Below are 20,961 nucleotides of genomic sequence, written 5' to 3'. Positions count from 1 at the left end.
GTATATGATCATTGGTTTAATTCTGCATTGACACGTCCAATATGTACAGAAATTGAAGAGCGAATTACACTGTCGACAGCCAATCAATCTCAAGTTTACTCGGCTCGCCTGTAGTGATGCACGAACCGACTAATTCAGGAGACTTCACCGCATGCCAGCCGACCATCTTATAAAATAGTAACTACAGTACGGTACTAACAAAATAAAACATAATTTTAATGAAACCCGCACAAGATTATTTCCAGATTCACAAGGAATGCGACACGGGTAAATAACTTACAAACCTTACATACTCTGCCTTCTCGCTCTTGGAGACTGTCTTCATGAAGCCGCTCTTTAAGTTGTTCGAAACACCGAGCTCGATAGCTGCAGTCGCTTAAGTGCGGCCAGTATCCAGTATTCGGGAGATAGTGGGTTCGAACCCCACTGCCGGCAGCCCTGAAAATGGTTTTCCGTGGTTTCCCATTTTCACACCAGGCAAATGCTGGGGCTGTACCTTAATTAAGGCCACGGCCGCTTCCTTCCCACTCCTAGCCCTTTCCTGTCCCATCGTCGCCGTAAGACCTATCTGTGTCGGTGGGACGTAAAACAACTAGCAAAAAAAAAATAGTAGTTGTTCGAAACTGGACGCATGCTCTGTCTCAGTGACTCACAACAAATTAATCACTTTGGCTTAACGTCGGTGGCCATATTAAGTACAATTGTATTTACCCGCGCGAATCACCTGAATTTGTTTGAAGTATCGAGAACGTAAGTAGTAGCATTACGTAACGCTTGTCGCTGGTAGATGATTGATGTATAGTAGTAGGGCAAAGCCGATTCTAAATCACCAACTGAGCGCTGAGTCACCACCCGAGGTCATTGACACCTAGTTGAGAAGTATGGCTATGGTGGTTCGCGAATTTTGCGTACAAAGACAAGCCTAACCTCACAGACGCCATTTTGGAGGGGCGTAACCTCACTCTGGCCCAATTTTACGGTCAGATGCCCTCCCCTCCTCATCTGGCCCAGTTTTACATGTTCTTTATAACTGGTTGCTCTTCCTGACGTCAACCTCATAAGGGAAGATAATAAGGTAAACTTCGCAATATTTTTATAATACTACTCTTTCGTCGGAAATCACCCAGAACAAATGGAGTTGCTTTTCTTTGGACATTTTCCAGTTCTTGAATCAACTAAACCTGGTGTATGTCCCGTACACTAGAACCATACTCCAGTTGGCGTCTTACTACGGACTTATATGCCCTCTCCTTTACATCCTTACTCATCATCATTATCTAAAGACCGAGCTCGATAGCTGCAGTCGCTTAAGTGCGGCCAGTATCCGGTATTCGGGAGATAGTGGGTTCGAACCCCACTGTCGGCAGCCCTGAAGATGGTTTTGCGTGGTTTCCCATTTTCACACCAGGCAAATGCTGGGGCTGAACCTTAATTAAGGCCACGGCCACTTCCTTCGCACTCCTAGCCCTTTCCTGTCCCATCGTCGCCATAAGACCTATCTGTGTCGGTGCGACGTAAAGCCAAAAGCATTATCTAAAGGCTTTGCCTTGTCGCTGCAACCATTGATCTCTTCTCTCTGCAGTCCTTTTCATCTCTCTATAACCTTGGCATCCCATCATCTCAGCTACCTCTTCAATGATCTTCTTCCGTGGTTTCCTTCCGCCTTTCCCACCACCTTGTCATCGAACAAGTTCTTTATGAAGTCATTATGCCGGAAAATGTGACCAAGAACTGACGCTTTTCTCCTCTGGCTGTTTACCTCTCTAAGCACTGCTTCATTAGTTTTCTTCTCAATCCAGCTAGTTCTTAGCCACATTTCCACTGCCTCTAGTCGTTTCGCGTCCTCCTCCAAGAAAGTCCATCCTTCACAGCCATATAGCAGCTCACTCCAAATGAATATTTTGATGAACAATTTCCCTTGTTCAGTATCTAAGGATTTAACAATTAAGAGCTGCTTCTTTTCAAAGGCTTTCATACACAGGGAACTTCTTCCTTTTTATTTCCACAGTGCATCTGTTGTCATCAGTAATAACTGATCCTAAGTAGCAGTACTTGTGCACCTAAAAAAACCAAACCCCATGGCACCACAACCCTTGAAAGGCCTTGGCCTACCAAGCGACCGCTGCTCAGCCCTAAGGCCTGCAGATTACGAGGTGTCGTGTGATCAGCACGACGAATCCTCTTGGCCGTTATTCTTGGCTTTCCAAACCGACTTGTGCACCTGTTTTATTAAAATATTCCCAATTGTGAGATGTGCTGCTGGCTTCATTTTAGATTTGCTTAGAACCATAACATTAGTTTTATTTACATTAATAATTTTTAATATGGATGTTAATCTATTGAGTATGATCTGCATGTTCTTCTCATTGTCAGTCAGAAGCGCAATATTGTCGGCAAGTCTAATACAGTGTACAGTTGTTCCATTTATTTTAATACCGGGTGTTTTTTATTTAAAAATGTCCATGGCCTCTTCCATGTACGGATTAAATAGAAATGGTGATAAGAAACAGCCCTGTCTTTCTCCTTTCCTGATCATCACCTCGCATGTTGTTTCATTACTTTACATTACAACTTTGGTTGATGTACAGTAGAGGTTTAGTATTGCTCTGTCTTTCCAGTCCAAATGAATATCCTTCATAATAGGGAACATGCATGATCCGGGGTTTTAATTAAAAATATGCTAATCTGATTCAAAATTTCATGCAGAATTCAAAAATGTGATCAGAATGTACAAATAATAACTCCAAACATGATAAAAATCTACGAAAATGTCACGTCACGCAAGTACGCGATCTCATTGGTCTGACGTCATCGTACAGGTTGACTGAATTAGCAGACGAAATAACACATAGTGCGCTGTGAGAAGCAGGATACACTTCGCGTATTTCTACTTTACGTTAGTGTCTAGTATGATTAAATTCGAGGTCTATACATCGGATAATAATCTGAGTGGTATATTTTAGACTTAAAATGAATCCTGCGCAGACAGTGAGGCAGAAAACTTATAAATGGTGTAGAGTTCCGATGTGCAATAGCACATCGCATACCATACCAAACAAATTGTTTATAAATGTTCCAAAGACGCTAAAACTAGGGAGAAATGGATTTTGGCGAGCCGGAGAAATGCTGGTGATATATCGGGAAAGTCTACAGTTTATTTTTTTGAAGATTTTAACGTAAGATGAATTTGTTTGAATTTTCAAATCACTTTTCCATGTCCGCTGTTCTAGTGGTAAAACTTTACATTTTAATGTATGATGCTTTATTTAAATGCTTCAATTACATCTTGGAATATGAAAGTAATAAACAGTGCATTAAATAATGCTGATTATTAAAGTATTCTCCAAACCTACCCTATGTTTTGGGTGATCCATGTCAAGATAATAAATCAAAGGGGTTATGAACCATTTTGACAGCTCTAATTCTACCAATATATCTTGGCATGGGACAGTTATGTATGTCTTTATTAATGAGCTTAATTGGTAAAGAAATTTAGGCTATATCTAAATACTCTATAATGTAACAAAGAATAGGCGTGTACATCATGAAAGGAAACAACGTGAATTTAACAAATGTATAACTCTACACAAAACCAATGCTTGTTTGTTGGGGTCTTATAAGTTAACAATGCTCAATTATAATAATAATTATCATAATATTAATGAAATAAATACCATAATTGCACACAGGTGAAAATAGTGATGTATGTGTTTAAAATATTATCCAACTTAGCCTAAGTTTTAGGTTATACAAGCCAAGTCAATAAACCGAAGGGTAAAAATACCGCGCGAGTTGGCCGTGCGGTTAGGAGCGCGCAGCTGTGAGCTCGCATCAGGGAGATAGAAGGTTTTGAACCCCACTGCTGGCAGCCCTGAAGATGGTTTTCCGTGGTTTCCCATTTTCACACCAGGCAAATGCTGAGGCTGTACCTAAGGCCACGGCCGCTTTGTTCCCATTCCTAGGACTTTCCTGTCCCATCGTCGCCATAAGACCTATATGTGACGGTGTGACGTAAAGCAAAAAAAAAAAAAAAAAAAAAGTAAAAGTCACAGCACCCAAAGACATTCCTGTATTGAGCGACTAAAATGTCACCAGGACACTTTTCTTTCCTGATATGCTCAGCTTGTTAAAAGCCAAATGTAATTAATGTTATTGGCTTCACGCCCCGCTAACTACTTCTACGATTTTCGGAGACGCCGATGTGCAGGAATTTAGTCCTGAAGGAGTTCTTTTACGTGCCAGTAAATATACCGACACGAGGCTGACGTATTGAGCACCTTCAACTACCACCGGACTGAACCAGGATCGAACCTGCCAAGTTGGGGTCAGAAGGCCAGCACCTCAACCGTCTGAACCACTCAGCCCAACTTGTGAAAACTAGATGAAGTCATATTTATCTTTATCATGTTTAACTTTTTCCCTCCACAAAGATATTTAATTCTCTTTCATGGGCCCCGGAAGTGGGTAGGCCAGTTGCCCCAACCATAAATATATATTTTTTCAGAAATGATAGGTTATAGACCTACAGTACTATGATCTTTCTTTCTTTCTTTCCTTCTTTCTTTCTTTCTTAATCAGTTTATCCTTCAGGGTTGGTTTTCTCTCGGACTCAGCGAGGGATTTCACCTCTACCACTTCAAGGGCAGTGTCCTGGAACGTGAGACTTTGAGTATGGTGATGAAACTGGTGAGGAGGGCCATTACCTCGCCCAGGCGGCCTCACCTGTTATGCTCAACAGGGGCCTTGTTGGAGGATGGGAGGATCGGAAGGGATAGACAAGGAAGAGGGAAGGAAACGGCCGTGGCCTTAGGTGCCTGGAGGAAAATACGAAAAACCACTTCGAGGATGGCTGAGGTGCGATTCGAAACCCTTCTACTAAGTTGACCTCCCGAGGCTGAGTAGACCCCGTTCCAACCCTCGTACTATTTGCTTTCAACTTTCATGGCAGAGCCGGGAATCGAAACCGGGCCTCCGGGAGTGGCACACATTAACCACTACATCACAGAAGCGGACTAGTACTATAATGCTACCTATATGTTTATGTTAGTGCTGAAATCCGATTTCTTACTTTACTAATGCTGAAAGCCCGAAAATGTAATGTTATTCTTTAATAGGGGAATCAGTCTAGAAGGAAATGTTGAAAGTGATGTGATATCTATCCAGGTTCGTTGTTATCCTAATACTATGGGTTACAGTATATTGCACGTATATAAAAGACGCCACTTACAAACTTGCTTGTTATCCGCTAATTTCTGCGGCCACAAAAGTCACATTTTTCAAGAATGATGACATCTACACATGGTAGATTGTCTGACTGTGCTGTTTTGAACCTTTCTTCTGTCATTTCGAAGTTATTCGCGATCATGAGTAATAAACAATCGGCTTTTAGCAACGGCTGATGCACAACGGCTGGTAGAGCTCCATGCGGTACTGGATCGTGACGTCACAGCGCGCCGCTTACGTCAGAGGCCGTTTCACTCGCCTTGCGGAAAGGCGCTATTAAATATTTTTTTAATGGTATAAAACAAGGCAACATACCACAATGTAATACGTTTACGTACTATTTCATTGGTGTACTTTTCAAAAAAAAAATATTTTTGAAAATGATGCATGTTCCCAACATTGTCAAAAACGTTTTCAGGTCTACAAACGCTATATATGTATTTTTGTTAAACTATAGTCTTCTCTCCAAGATGGTTTAATGTGCTATAATAGCTTCTCTAGCCTCCGTGGCTCAGACGGCAGCGCGTCGGCCTCTCACTGCTGAATACCGTGGTTCAAATCTCGGTCACTCTATGTGAGATTTGTGCTGGACAAAGCGGAGGCGGGACAGGTTTTTCTCCGGGTACTCCGGTTTTCCCTGTCATCTTTCATTCCAGCAACACTCTCCATTATCATTTCATAGCATTTATGACTCATTAATAAATCACCTTTGGGTGGCGACCCCATTGTAATAACAGCCTATATATGTTTCATTCATTACATCCCTGACCCGGTCAGTAACTGGAAAACAGGTTGTAGGTTTTCTTTTTCAATAGCTTCTCTCGTTCCTACTCCTTTCCTGAATCCAAACTGATTATGATCTAGATTCTGCTCAATTTTCATTTTGATTCTGTTTTTCAATATGCATGTGAATATTCTTGCTGCATGTGAAACAAGGCTTAGTATTCCGTAATTGGAACATTCTGTTGAATCTCCTTTTTTGTGCAGAAGTACTGCTTTGCTTTCTACAAAATCCTCTGGCAAATGTCCGCTTTCATAGCAGTACTTGGTGATTCTGAAGAGTTCATCCTTCAGCTTTTCTCCAGAATTTTTCCACAGTTCAGCAGGCAGTTTCTGAAGAGTTCATCTTCAGCTTTTCTCCAGAATTTTTCCACAGCTCAGCAGGCAGTTTCTGAAGAGTTCATCCTTCAGCTTTTCTCCAGAATTTTTCCGCAGTTCAGCAGGCAGTTTCTCTGGTCCAGGAGCCCTTTTCTTTTTCAGCTATTGCAGTGCTTTTCAAATTCGCTTCTCACTATGTGAGGACCTAAACCTGCTCTTGTTTTATGATGTACTCATCTACATTATCTCTTCACCTTCTATTAACCGATTTCCTTCCTTATCTTTCATTACACTGAATTTCATTTTTGGCTTGAATTGCAATCTTTTTACTTGATTGTATGCTGTGTCCCTCATATCATGTTCTATGCTTTAACAAATGTCATCCATCCATCTCTCGGCACTTCTGTTTAACCACGTATTATAGTTTGTCATACCTTCTGGAGTATTTTTCCGGTATTCTTTATTTCTTTCCTGAATGAGATTTAGTATTTCTTCAGTCATCCAGTTCTTGCAGGGTTCAAGCGTCTTTTTTCCTAGCACTTCATCTGCTGCCGTTGTAAGTGAAGTTTTGACAGCGGCGTCCCAATCTGTTTCGTTGTTGCACATGATCGTGCCTGTCTTTCTTCGAATGCTATTTGTGTTAATGGGTCATTTAACTTTTCTAGATTCCATTTCTTGCTGCTTGGTTTCCTTAACTTCTTCAGCCTAATTCGACATTTTGCTAATACTGAGACATGGTCGCTGTCGACGTCTAAGCCCGGGTAGCTATGTCATGACGTTACCCGATTTCTGTATCTTCTCCTAACTGGACTGTAGTCAATTTGGTACCTGATATTATCTCACAAATCCTCACATTTGTAACGTCTTCTATCAGACATATCAAATACAGTGTTCATTATGATCATGTCCAGTTCTTCACAGAAGTCCATCATACGTTCTCCTCTATCATTTGTTCGCCCTAGACTGAATCTGCCAGCAACGTTTCTAGTAATACTGCTGCTAACCACAGCAATGAAGTTTCCCATTATGATTATGTTACCCTTGTCATTGTTTAGTTCAATTATATTTTCTATTTTATTATACATTTCCTCAACTTCATCGTCGTCATGTCAGTGGTAGGGAAGTACCTATATCTGTTGGTTTGGCAGCTATTTTCACCATCATTATTCTATCATCGACATGATATGTGTTTAGCACGTTGTTTGCAACCATGTATAGTACATACTTACTACAACCCCTAAATACCCTCATAACCATGTGCTAAAATCTGTACCCTTTATTTACAATTATATTTATGCGATTACCCCTGTACCGGGAGGTACACCCCAACGCCGCGCATTCATATTCAGAGCCTAAAAAACTCCTTTATTGGCAAAACAGTGAAACTGAAACTATACCTGCTTAAAACTTTACTCTGAAGATGTCACCACTAAAATCTGATATAATTTTGTTATTGTGAAGTTTCCTGAACTGTGTGAATTTCTACTAGTTTTGTTTTCCATTCATCAAGAAGTTTGGACATTCTCTCATAGATGACACTATCAAAAAACTATGATCATGCACCCTGATGGGTGGTATAAGAACTTATAATTCAAAGAAGTTTTCTATTCATAAGTTTTTTGTAATTGATGTTCAATTGTTTTTGGGTTGGCAATACTTCCTTTTTTATTTCCGCCAGTTTTGAATCTAGCCAATCACTAATTACTGTAATTAATTTTCTTCCAATCACATTCTTCTTCTTCTTCTTCTTCTTCTTCTTCGATTTTGAGTGTTACTTTTAAAGTGGCCAATAAAAGTGAGAGGGTGTGGCTAGTTTAATCTTGAATGGTCTCGAACTTTCCCCGAGGGTTTATAAACTGCGGATTTTCACGTCTCTGGGTCAATTGATCGTCATCTTACCGAGTGTGTGTGTCAAGCAGGAGGCGGGCGGCGTCTTCTTCAGCTGCTAGAACTTCTACAAGGTTATGGTCACATAACATCTTTATTTCTTGCTAGCTCCGCAGTTTAACCCGAGGGAAAGGTCCGAACTATTAACTATGTAACCTACTTTTCTAAAAATGTAACCCTCTGCCGGCTAATGTAAAATCTTCATAAAACCTTCAACTGTAAATCGGGGATAGAGAGTGAAGTACCCTCTCGAGCTCCCTTTCATTTTGATCTGAGGTACCTCGTTTTTGTAACCTTTCGTTTCTGCAATGTATTAAAGTTATTTCCATCCGAGCAACCTCAGTAGTTTGGGAATAGCCCCTGTTTCGTCGGCCAAGCGCCCTATAGGTTTTAAAGTTTTTGTTGGAGCTCAGTCTTCGACCCCATTCATATTGTACTCGGGCCGTTTATTTAACCTGTTCTTTTTTCACTAAGGCCCTGTAGGTTGGGTACTAGATACCTCTGTGTAATGAGATTTCTATTCGTAAATAGTGCCTTGTAAGGCCAGAGATTATTATATTTTCATGCAATGTTGCCTTGAGTAGGCTTGGAAAACTGAGAGCCTGTTAGCTCTTTTTCAAAGTAAGATTAGTTTATGCCTCTGGAAGGCTAGATGTTGTAATTTTAGGAGCAAGTGCTCTTTGAATTAGGGGATTTCTGCCCTTGTATAAATTTGGGCTCTTTTGTAAATTTGAGGCAGGAGCTCAGGAAAAGTAAAGCGAGGGCTTGAAGCGCACGATCTGTTAAAACCACTAATCTTGTCTTTCCTAGTCTTGTTTAATGATTGCTACTTGTACCTGTAAAAATTGTTAAGTTTGAAATTTTGAAAATATAACTTTCAGTTTAAGTTTTAAATTCAATTCTTGACATTGTAGTCAGACCCATTCATCCCGGCATCTTCTTTCACCTCTGCGATCGACAAACATCCCCGGAACAACCCCAATGAAGATATTTCCTTATACTAACACCTAGGTACTTACAATGATCCCCAAAAGGAACTTTCACCCCATCAACGCAGTAATTAAAACAAAGAGGACTTTTCCTATTTGTGAAACTCTCAACCGATGATGATGATGCTTGTTGTTTAAAGGGAGCATAACATCGAGGTCATCGGCCCCTAATGGTACGAAATGAGACGAAATGACATGATAAATTAAAAGTCCAAAATCCTCCACTGACCAGAATTCAAAACGTGAGGACGCAGAATGAATGGATGGATATGAATTTTAAACAATCAGTGGATGCGACCCGCAGTGCCTCACATTCACAGAAACGAACGTGAAACAATAGTATCACTGACCAAGGGACTGTGTCTATAGCATAATAATGAATCGATGATGCTTTTAGTCTAAAAGGGTCCAAAATCCAAGTAATCGGCCCCTCATAACGGTACTTATCGCTAGGAAAGTAGAACCATGGCATCTGTCATGTTGCGGTACTAATCAAAAGTATGTACTACTCACAGGTAATGATAATTCGCACATGGAATACAGACCTATGGTGTTTCGCACATTGCGACGCCATTTACAGGCAACGCAAACCTATGGTGTTCATCACAGAAATGTAATAACCACGGGGAGCCGCACTATCCCGTGGTGTTCCGCATATAGTGGGTACTAATCATACGCAAACCAGAACCATGGTGTTGTTCACCCATAGTGTTGCTCCTAAAGTGGTACTAATCAGAGGTACTGTAGAAGCCGGCAACGCACTCTGTTGCTACTTATCACAAACCTATTTGGTACCTAACATAGTGGTACTACGCGCAAGTAGAAGCGGCCGCGTGGTGGTTCGAATCACAAGTAGTTTCATGGTTCTAATACAATCATCCCTTGGCCGCCCCTTTTAGTCGCCTCTTACGACAGACAGAGGATGCCGTGGGAGTATTCTTTGTCTGCGACCCCCACGCACAAGGGGTTGTGTATTTGGTCCGCGAGAGGTATTTTATTTGCCTCAAGTCCGTCGGCAAGCCGGTTAGGACCTCCTACCCGCCACCTGGGACAAGCCACGTGGGAGTATCACCTCTCTCCATGTGTAACGGGGCCCATGGGAGTAATATACATATATTATGTATAATAGTGCTAAGGGAAAATCTAAGAATAGTTTCCCTCAAGTAGTAAGATTTATGCAATGAAGTAACTATCAAATTAAGAATGGAGGCCGTGGTCTTAGAAATCTCCAACAAGCATTGCTGAGTAACAAGATATTGGGCAAAGGAAAGGATGCTACATAACCTGGAAAGTTAAAGAAAAATGCCAGCGTAGTATGTTCGTGGAAACTCACAACCTGACTTTTAACCCCATTTATCACCATTGCCTACTGTTTATCTCACAACATTATCGAGGTCATTTTACAGTTGCTCACAAACTTTTAACTTATTTATTACTCTATACAGAATAACATCATATACAAAAAGCCTTATCTCTGATTCCACTTTTTTACTCATATCATTGATATATATAAGAAAATATAAAGGTCCAATAATAATGCCTTGATGAATTCCCCTCTTAATTATTATAGGGTCAGATAAAGATTCGCCTACTCTAATTCTCTGAGCTCTATTTTCTAGAAATATAGCAACCCATTAAGTCACTCTTTTGTCTAGTCTAATTGCACTCATTTTTCCAGTAGCCTTCCACGATCTACCCTATCAAATGCCTTAGATAGGTCAATTGCGATATAGTCCATCTGACCTCCCGAATACAGGATATCTGCTATATCTTACTGGAATCCTACAAGTTGAGCTTTAGTGGAATAACCTTTCCTAAACCCGAACTGCCTTTTATCAAACCAGTTATTAATTTCGCAAACATGTCTAACATAATCAGAATGAATGCTTTCCCAAATGATAGCCTCCGAGGACATGTTCGGCTCGCCAGGTGAAGGTCTTTTGATTTGATACATGTAGGCGACATGTGCATCGTGATGAGGATGGAATGATGATGAAGATATATACACCCAGCCTTCGTGCCAGCGGAATTAACCAATGATGGTTAAAATTCCCGACCCTGCCGGGAATCGAACCCCGGACCCCTGTGGCCAATGGCCAGCACGCTAACCATTTAGCCATGGAGCGCTTTTCCAAAGCTTACATGCATTGCGTGTCAAACTGTAATTTTCAGCTTTATGTCTATCATCCTTTCCTTTATACACAGGGGCTACTAGCAACTCTCCATTCATTTGGTATCGCTCCTTCAACCAAACAATAATCAAATAAGTACTTCATATCCCAACCCATTGTTCTTAGTATATCCCCCGAAACCTTATCAATTGCAGCTGCTTTTCTTGTTTTCAACTTTTGTATCCTACTGTAAATATCATTGTTATCATAGGCACATTTTAACACTTCTTTAGTATTAGTCGTCACCTTCTCAACCTGGACATTATCCTTGTAAGAAACAATCTTTACATACTGCCGATTGAATACTTCTGCCTTTTGAAAATCTTCACATACACACTCCCCTTGTTAATTAATTATTCCTGGAATATCCTTCTTGGAACCTGTTTCTGCCTTAAAATACCTATACATACCCTTCCATTTTCCACTAAAATTTGTATGACTGCCAATTATGCATGCCATCATGTTATCCTTAGCTGACTTCTTTGCTAGATGAAATTTCCTAGCATGTTCCTTCAATTTCTCCTTACTTCCACACCCATTTCTAACTCTATTTCTTTCCAACCTTCTTCCTTCTTAGTCTCTTTACTTCTCTGTTATAACATAGTGGGTCTTTACCATTCCTTACCACCTTTAAAGGTACAAACCTGTTTTCACATTCCTCAACAATTGCTTTAAACCCGTGCCAGAGTCTGTTTACATTTTTTTACCGTTTTCCACCGATCATACTGTTTAAAAACGCCCTCATGCCGGTTTTATCAGCCATATGGTACTGCTTAATAGTCCTAATTTTAATACCTTCCTTCCGATCACATTTATTTTTAACTGCGAGAAAAATAGCTTCATGATCACTAATGCCTAGGGCCCGGATTTAAAAAAATGCATATGCGCACATGCAAATGCATATTTTAACGATTAGTGCATATTTTGAACGTAAGAGCATATACACATATGTTTTTCTCTTGTGTTGTGATCGATTATCCAAGATTTCTGAACGAAATGAAAAATCTAATGAACTCTATACGTTGTACATCCACATCCACTGGCAACACGAGAAACCTTTCCCGATCAAGGAAACTGATTTGTGTCGCATTACAAGCAGGTAGACGGATAATAACCCTATTTCCATCGGAACCTGTTCTCACGAGATTGGGAACTTTGTTATCCCGCAGTATCATTCTACCAGAAGAACTTTAATCAAGTAAAAGATGTAGTTAAAAGTATTGATGACAGTCATACTGCATGTGTTTGTGAAGCAAAGTGCGCACTTGAATCTGAAACTGTATATAAAAGTATGAGTTTCATCCATGTGCATTATTCATCGCTTTAGATGGCGATTAAGGACCTAGAAACTCGCGGTGCACCCCTACACGAATACCTTCAGTTAATTCAAAGCACCATTAGTTCTTTAAATTGTGTCCCTGGTGAAAATGGACAAAAAGTTACAAGGAAACTCAGTGTGGTGTTGGACTCAAACCCAGGACTGAAGAAGTTAAGCAACTACATTGCCAGAATAATTTTCCGAGCAGTCAGTGCAACCGTACAAGTGTTACTCAGTTACGACCGTCGACGTAGAACGATCATTTTCAACGTATAAATTAATTCTGCCCGACAACAGAAAGTCACTGACCCCTGAAAACATTGAAAAACCGTTGATAACCCACTGGTATTTTGCAAGTAATTAAACTGTTTATCAATTTAACACCGAGTTAAAATTAAATAATGCGTTTGTAAGTGTATTTTAGTGCATATTTTCAACATTTTACTGCATATGTGTATGCATATTTTTGGAGGTTTTAGTGCATATGAATCCGGGTCCTACTAATGCCATTCATTACTTCGATTTCTCTATAGAACTCGTCTGGTTTTACAAGCATCACGTCCACAATATTCTTATCTTTAGTTGGTTCCATCACTTTCCGAACAAGCTGCCCTTCCCATATTAACTTATTTGCCATTTGTTGGTCATGCTTCCCATCGTTCGCATTACCTTCCCAATTGACATTTGGTAAATTGAGATCACCCGCTACAATCACGTTCCTTTCCATATCGTTTCCCACATAGCTGATTAAACAAATAATTCTGGATCGGTGTCTGCGCTACCCTTTCCTGGTGTGTACACTCCAAAGACATCAAGTTGCCTGGTATCTTTAGAGATGACTTTTACATCTAGAATTTCATGTTTGTCATCTTTAAATTTTTCGTAGCTTACAAATTCTTCTTTCACCAGAATGAATACTCCCGCTCCTATCATTTCCATCCAATCACTACGATACACACTCCAGTTCCTTGAGAACATTTTTGCATAACTATATCATTTTTCACCCATGATTCAACTCCTATTACAATATCTGGAACGTATATATCTATTAAATTAGTTAATTCAATTCCTTTCTTTAGAATGCATGTACAGTTTATGGAGGAGTTATCGGTGAATTACCTCGTTTTACTGTTTGATAGAGCATTCATTTTCATCTCGACGGTGTGAAGACTGATATTCATAATTATAAGATTCCAATATTTTCGTAATGGATGGCGAGAATCTTTCTTCATGAATTAAATTACGAAGGAAGTGGGCTGGTTAATAACTTGAGAATAAGAAAATATTGTCATCCATCACTTTTGTTTGGCTCATTACTTTGAAAGAATTCTTTATCTGCTCCCAAACGTAAAGGCTCCATAACCATTTATTCAGTGAATTCCAGCTGAAACTGGATGTGGTTCAGTTCCTCGGAAGTCAATTGGACTTCCCTTTGGGCACTGTTAATGATGTCGATTTCGCTCCATTGTTCTTAGTCTGACATCAGCGGTGAAGTATGTTGGCCATCCTTCTGTTCGCATGATAATGGGTTCGATTCCAGCTAACATCGGTAGAATTTAAGGGTGTTTAAATGGGGCTACTACCGGCACATTTCGACACAATGGCATCTCTTAAAATCTGTAGTAATTGAAAGCAACCTCGATGGATCAGTGGTTCCGAGTTTGCTGGACTTGTCATTGGAGGAGGACGAGTAAGTGGAGGAGGAGTTAAACAAAAGTTCATAAACCCTGCATTTCATTAGCTGAAGGTATAGGAGGAAGAGGAATCAGGCTAAATACGAGTGTTGAGGCATAAGTTATGGGAAGCATGACACTCATAGTACATGGACACAGCAGGAGATGGCGTTGTGTTGGACAGGTACCAAGTACTGCAGAAGTCAGTCAGGCTCCGGAACAGGGCGTTTGAACCAGACCTCAATGGCGACATGCAGGATCACCACGACAACAGACCATTCATTTTCATTTCCACGTGTGAAGACAGATATTCATAATCATAAGATTCCAATATTTTCTGGAGTAGGGGCCATCACACACAGACTGCTACGCTAAGCTACCCTAACCTAACCGATATCATGCTAAATTTTACAATCGCCAAGGAGGCGTCTAGCATTACCTCAATACAGTAGCTATAATCTTGCTTTCCTTTTTGTGTGTGTCTTTGATAATTATCATGCAACGCAGACGAAAGGAAGTAAGACTGATTGAAAAGATACAAATATACACTTGTCTGTCAAATTATTAATAATAACATTGAAAGATAACTGTTGGCAAGAAATAAATGAAATTTTTACTCCACAGTTTAAAATTCGGATACTTCATATTCATTTTTTAAATAATATCCTCACTAATAGAGGTAAGGTCATGAAATTGTTCCTGATTAAACGAAAGTAATTTTTAATTCTTCATCATTTCCACGCAATGAATTGTTCTCCTCTTTCCCTTTCTTCACCTTGCACGACAGCGATCTCCTCTTCCCTCTTTTTAAACGGCTGCTTGCTATTCGTGACATAGCTTGGCATAGCGTAGCTTCGGGTAGTGGCCTTAACAGCGGCCATACTCAGTGGACCTCTCATCGAGCTATTTGGATCTTGTCCCCAAACTGAAAGAAGTTGCGTGGGAGACAGTTTGTGACACGAGAGGTCATTGACAATGCTGTGAGACACGAACACATGGTCTCTGGCAACACGTTTTAAACCATTAGGCGGGTTTTAAACTAATTTTTCAGTACGTTGAAACAAAATTCAGGGTGAACAAGAAATGTCGCACTTGGAGGTCGGCATGCGATTCCTCATCCCACTGCAAGACAAAAGTTTCTTTAGCCAAGTCGGATCTGGTGCTGCTGGAAAACAAGTCGAAAACGAGAAGCTGGCAACACTGTCACACCCTGCAGCGCATCGAAGTGTAATAGAGAAACAAGTACCATCCCGCTCCACCGCATCCGCCGTCACAGCTTACAGCTGGGTTGCACCATGGAGCTACGTCAGGTTGTTTTTTTCTTTCGTGTGTATGACGTCAGGTCCCTAGTTCCCGTCGTGTAACTGCGTTTGTAAGCCAGACATCCTGTTGTCACATTACAATAGTCGAACACATGACAGTGTGATTCCTGTCAAGTGCATGTACGGCGGCTTCCTGATGGAGTACACAAACGGCTTTTAGTGTTGGGTGCATCGGATAACCAAGCTTCTGCTGCTGCTCGTGAATATGCAGCACGGTATCCTCAAAGGCGCCATCCCGATAGTAATGTTTTTCGTTGCCTTCAGCAAAGCCTGAAGGAAACCGGTAATCTCCGTCCACAAGTAGTGGACAGAGGTCGTACAATGACCAGACGTACTCCACAAACAGAGGACGACATTATTGAAGCCATTCACCTATCACCTCGCCGAATTACCCGTGATATTGCAAGGCGGTTCCAGGTATCTCAAACACTGGTTGTTGACGTGCTGCACGACGAAAATCTGTATCCATATCATTACTCGTTAACTCAACACCAGCGGTCAAAAGACAGCATTCAACGAGCACAGTTCTGTGAATGGCTTTTGCAACAAGTTGAAGATCACGAACATTTTATAAAGGATGTGATATGGAGTGACAAATGTAGCTTCACACGGGAAGGTATTTTTAACCATCCAACAATCCATATGTCAGCCGTGAACGTGGCTTTCAGTCACGCTTTGGCATAAACCTGTGGGCTGGAATCGTGGGAGGAGTGCTATTGTCGGACAAGTTCCACGCGCCCCGCTATCGTACGTTTCTGGGCAATGCTTCGTCTGACGTTTTAGAAAACGTTCCACTTGGTGTTCGGCGACAACTATGGTTTCAGCAAGATGGTGCACCGCCACACTTTGGAATGACTGTGCGTAACTGGTTAAATGAAGCGTTTTCAGGGAAATGTATTGGTCGTGGAGGTCCAATGTTCGGGCCTCAACGTTCCTCGGACCTTAATCGACTAGATTTTCATTTGTGGGGGACGACACTTACAGGAGCATGTTTATAGTATTCCAGCCATGGGTAGCTCGCGTGCATGCTGCATCGGCAATGGTGGATGCAGGTGTGCTGCGTAGGGACCGGCAAAGTATGGTGAAGTGTTTGCAAATGCAAGGTGGTCGCTTTGAATATCTGCTGTGAAGTGGACGTTGCTCGAAAGTGAAGATAAGACTGAACGTCACACGTACACTATGGAATTATTGTACGTAGCATAATGGGCAATCCAGTGTAGCCTACCTACTGTACTGTGTTGTGTTTCCTTGTACCGCATTGGATAGAGACGATGTTACTGTATCCACTATTATGTTCTACGCATTGGCTTTATTTGTGACAAAGTGGTGGTTTACGTCTGTAAGAAGTTCATGTTATGTTTGAATGTTTAAATAAAGGTAACTGTAATGGTAAGACAGAACATAGTGGAGGTGCACAATGGATACAATTTGATACATTAACTGGAAAAATAAATTGGCGCGTCCGCACAATCGGCATTTACGGCATTACCTCGTCTCACCGAGCTAATGAGACAGCTCCAGCAGAGCAACCTGTGCTTGGCCACGCTGCACGCCGTTACAGCGTTGCCACAGGCTCGTTTCTTAACTCGCATTTCTATTACACCTGTCGGTGGGACTAAAGACAAACTTTTGTCGTGAATTTCGACGAGGAACGGCATGCCCACCTCCCCACGATCGTCGTCTTTCCCTCTTCGCCTCACATGACCCAACGCCGATGCATACAGAATACCCTCCTGACATCCTTCGCACCTGGTTGTTTCCTCTCGGGCTGAAAAAGAAACCAATGTACAGGCACTTTCCGGCAGCTGCTTGTTTGGTTCAAGGGCTCCAAAATCTATAATGTTTTATGTAATGTTTTATAACGCGTTAAACGAGAGTTAATTCCCGCCATTATAATTTCGTGAGGCTATTTCTAGCCGAGTGCAGGCCTTGTAAGGGCAGACTCTCCGATGAGGGTGGGCGGCATCTGCCATGTGTAGGTAACTGTGTGTTATTGTGGTGGAGGATAGTGTTATGTGTGGTGTGTGAGTTGCAGGGATGTTGGGGACAGCACGAAGACCCAGTCCCCGGGCCATTGGAATAAAGTAATTAAGGTTAAAATCCCCGACCCGGCAGGGAATCGAACCCGAGACCCTCTGAACCGAAGGCCAGTACGCTGACCATTCAGCCAACGAGTCGGACATTCCCGCCATTATGAACTAACAATTCAACGGATATTGTTAATGTCAGACTTCTGAGTAGCTTTACTGCTCTTGAAAACAGAGTTCGATTAGGTAAGGTAATTCATTAAAGAATATTTCTGCATTAGGAAGACCGGCGTACTTTCATTGGTCATCACGCTCAGCAAATCACGGGCTACAATATGCCGTTTATCGCGTTCATACCAGTGAACTCCCGTAACCATGACCTCTGCTCTGTTACACGATTCTTGCAGAATATTTGCTCAAAGAATATATTTTAGGTCCATATTTTCGACAAAAGTAACATACATACTGTAGTTGGTCACATGACAGACCCCTGTCAGAATCTTTGTTAAACATTTCATGAAATTCAATGAATTACAGGATATCTCGTAGCCAAGGAAGTTAAAGGATGCAACATTTAGACAAAATACAGGAAGTGTAGCCTCATAAGTTTTTTATTTATTTATTTTATTACTACTGGTTCCAATGACGTTCGGTCTCGGAAGTCTATGCGGCCAGCATGTGAAGGCCTATTTTCACATGTAAGACTGAGCTGCAGTCATGTGGCTTTTGTTCATTGCATCGGTGATCACAAGTTGGAGAACGAGGAGGACGAAATTATTGTCTATGCAGCGTACATTGTTTTACAACAAAAGTCGAAGAAAATTAAGAAACGATACTAGGTTCATGACTTGTTTACAACGAGAGAAAAATAGGAAGAACAGTTTCACACAATTTTCGGTCGGCTATGAAAAGTGAAGATACCGCCCATAAGGGCCACGAAGGGCGTGAAAATGAAAGGGTCCCTAGCCCTCGCAACCTAATACCGTCGGGGTCGGAAAAGAACAAGTGTTGACCGAGGGACGTCGGACAGGATAGATGAAAGTGACGAGCCTGGCACAAGTAAGTGGAAGCAATGCCAGGACTCAGCTAAAAGGCTCCATGGTCGCCAGCCCATGCTGCCAAGTTGAGAACCCCTGGGACCCTTTTTAGTCGCTTCTTACGACAGGCAGGGGATACCGTGTGTGTTATTGTACCATCTCTCTCTACATGTGCCACTGAGTGCTTCCGATTATCACCGAAATAAGACGAGGTTGGGCAACGACTGCTTGGTATCAATACTTACCCAATGCAAGTGGAATGCTTTATACTGGTTGCAGACGATATGGCACGCTCGACTTTGTGGTTGAAAAAGTGTCATAACTTTTAACTCAATATCACAATCTGATAAATATTGATAAATTACAGTGCATAATTGTGGTGTTAGGTTTGATGACAACTGAGGTTGGTAGTGGGGTATTTAACTCCACTAGAGAAGGGTACAGATCGTTCTACTGTTGCGAGTACTTCTTACATGACAGGAGGATATGGTTCACGTCGGCTATTTGGGCAGTGAAGAGTGTTCAACGCCTTGATCCTGTGTAGATAGCAGGCGCAAGTGTCTGCTAGTTAGTTTCAATTGCTTGAACCAAGCTGCTGTTGGAATTGTATAGTGCTTTCGTCTTGCAACGTGTGACGTTTTCCGGTACTCAGTAGACCTGTTGCTTGACTGTGGGCAGAAACTCATGCTAAGGCAACGGTGCGTTCCTCATTGGGGGGAACGCTCGCGTGTCAAGGAGGGAAGGTTTTTAAATATTGTTGTTAAATTGATTTGGCTCTTGGCCGCACCAAGCACACAACAAGGAAACCATTAAACATTGACAAGTCACACAATAGTGTCTTTCACACCACACACTTCCTGGATGTTCTGACTGCACTCTTTTTTTAACATGAGTAAAATCAATACAAATCAATAAGCAAGGGAGGTAAAAAAGACACAAATTTTTATTTAGATCACAATTTTTAAAAATTCGCCTGAAATCGCATATACATATACTGTATACTGTCTGGATAAGAGGAGAAAGAGCATTGCTGATCGTGCAGCATTGTACCTTGAACAAACAAATACAACGTGGTTCAAATCTGCGACACATGGGAGAGATGCTCGGCGTATGTGACGTCTGGCAAGTTTGAGGCTGTCGAACCGGATCGTCCTTTATGCAGATCATGTGTGTTCCATTGCGTCGACCATTTTCTCTGAGCTTTCATTTCGATAGTGGGGTGAAAGTCTGTACTGCTCGTAAGTTGGTTACAGTTGTACTTTGTTTAGCGAGGAGGTCTACTGTTTCATTGTGTTCGATTCCAGCATGTCCCTTGATCCATAGAAAGTGAACTGTTATTCCTCGGAGTTCTGCGTTTCTCACTAATTGCAGAATGTCAAGGATGTACTTATTGGTCTTTGTGGTCCAGTCAGGTTGTTTTAAACGCTGAAGCAGTCTGTTAGGATGAGAGTTTTCTGGAATTGCTAGCATTTCCGCTGTGTAGATGGAGGTTGACTCTCTGCTGTGAGTGGCATATCCTACTCCTTCTGAAGTTTTAGAGACGTGCATGAGCTGTTTGTAAGAGTGTTCATATTCGTTCCTGCATCAGCAAGTGTTGGGTGGTGAGACGCCCCTGAGTACAATGAGGAGGGGGTTCGTGTTAACCCTATACTACGGGTTCTGAGATAGCATATTATGTGGAGGTTGGCGCAGTGGTCTGATTACCTCGGATCGAGTAAGAGTACACCAATCGCCTTGATAAGAAATACTAGACAAGCTTGTGGTAACGCGATAACGTTAATGTTGTTGGTTTTACGTTCCACCAACTACTTTAATGTTTTTTGGGTCACCGAGGTGCCGGAATTTTTTCCGCGTTCTTTAACGTGCCATAAACCTACAAAGAAGAGGCATATATACCACCTGACAGAAGCCGCCAATAACGGCCAGCGTTATGTAAGTCTTAACATTTTGACCAAAATATGGCTTCCGAATGAGATAGCTAGAAATAAAATTCAGGAAACTCAATCGTCAAAAGTGACCAGTGTTTCGCCCAGACTGATGAGCCTATGCCGCACTCTGGGCGCCCAGACTGATGAGCCTATGCCGCACTCTGGGCGCCCAGACTGATGAGCCCATGCCGCACTCTGGGCGCCCAGACTGATGAGCCCATGCCGCACTCTGGGCGCCCAGACTGATGAGCCCATGCCGCACTCTGGGCGCCCAGACTGATGAGCCCA

This window comes from Anabrus simplex, chromosome 4 (assembly GCF_040414725.1).
Source record: "Anabrus simplex isolate iqAnaSimp1 chromosome 4, ASM4041472v1, whole genome shotgun sequence".
NCBI lineage: Eukaryota > Metazoa > Arthropoda > Insecta > Orthoptera > Tettigoniidae > Anabrus > Anabrus simplex.
Note: the sequence above shows the minus strand (reverse complement) of the source record.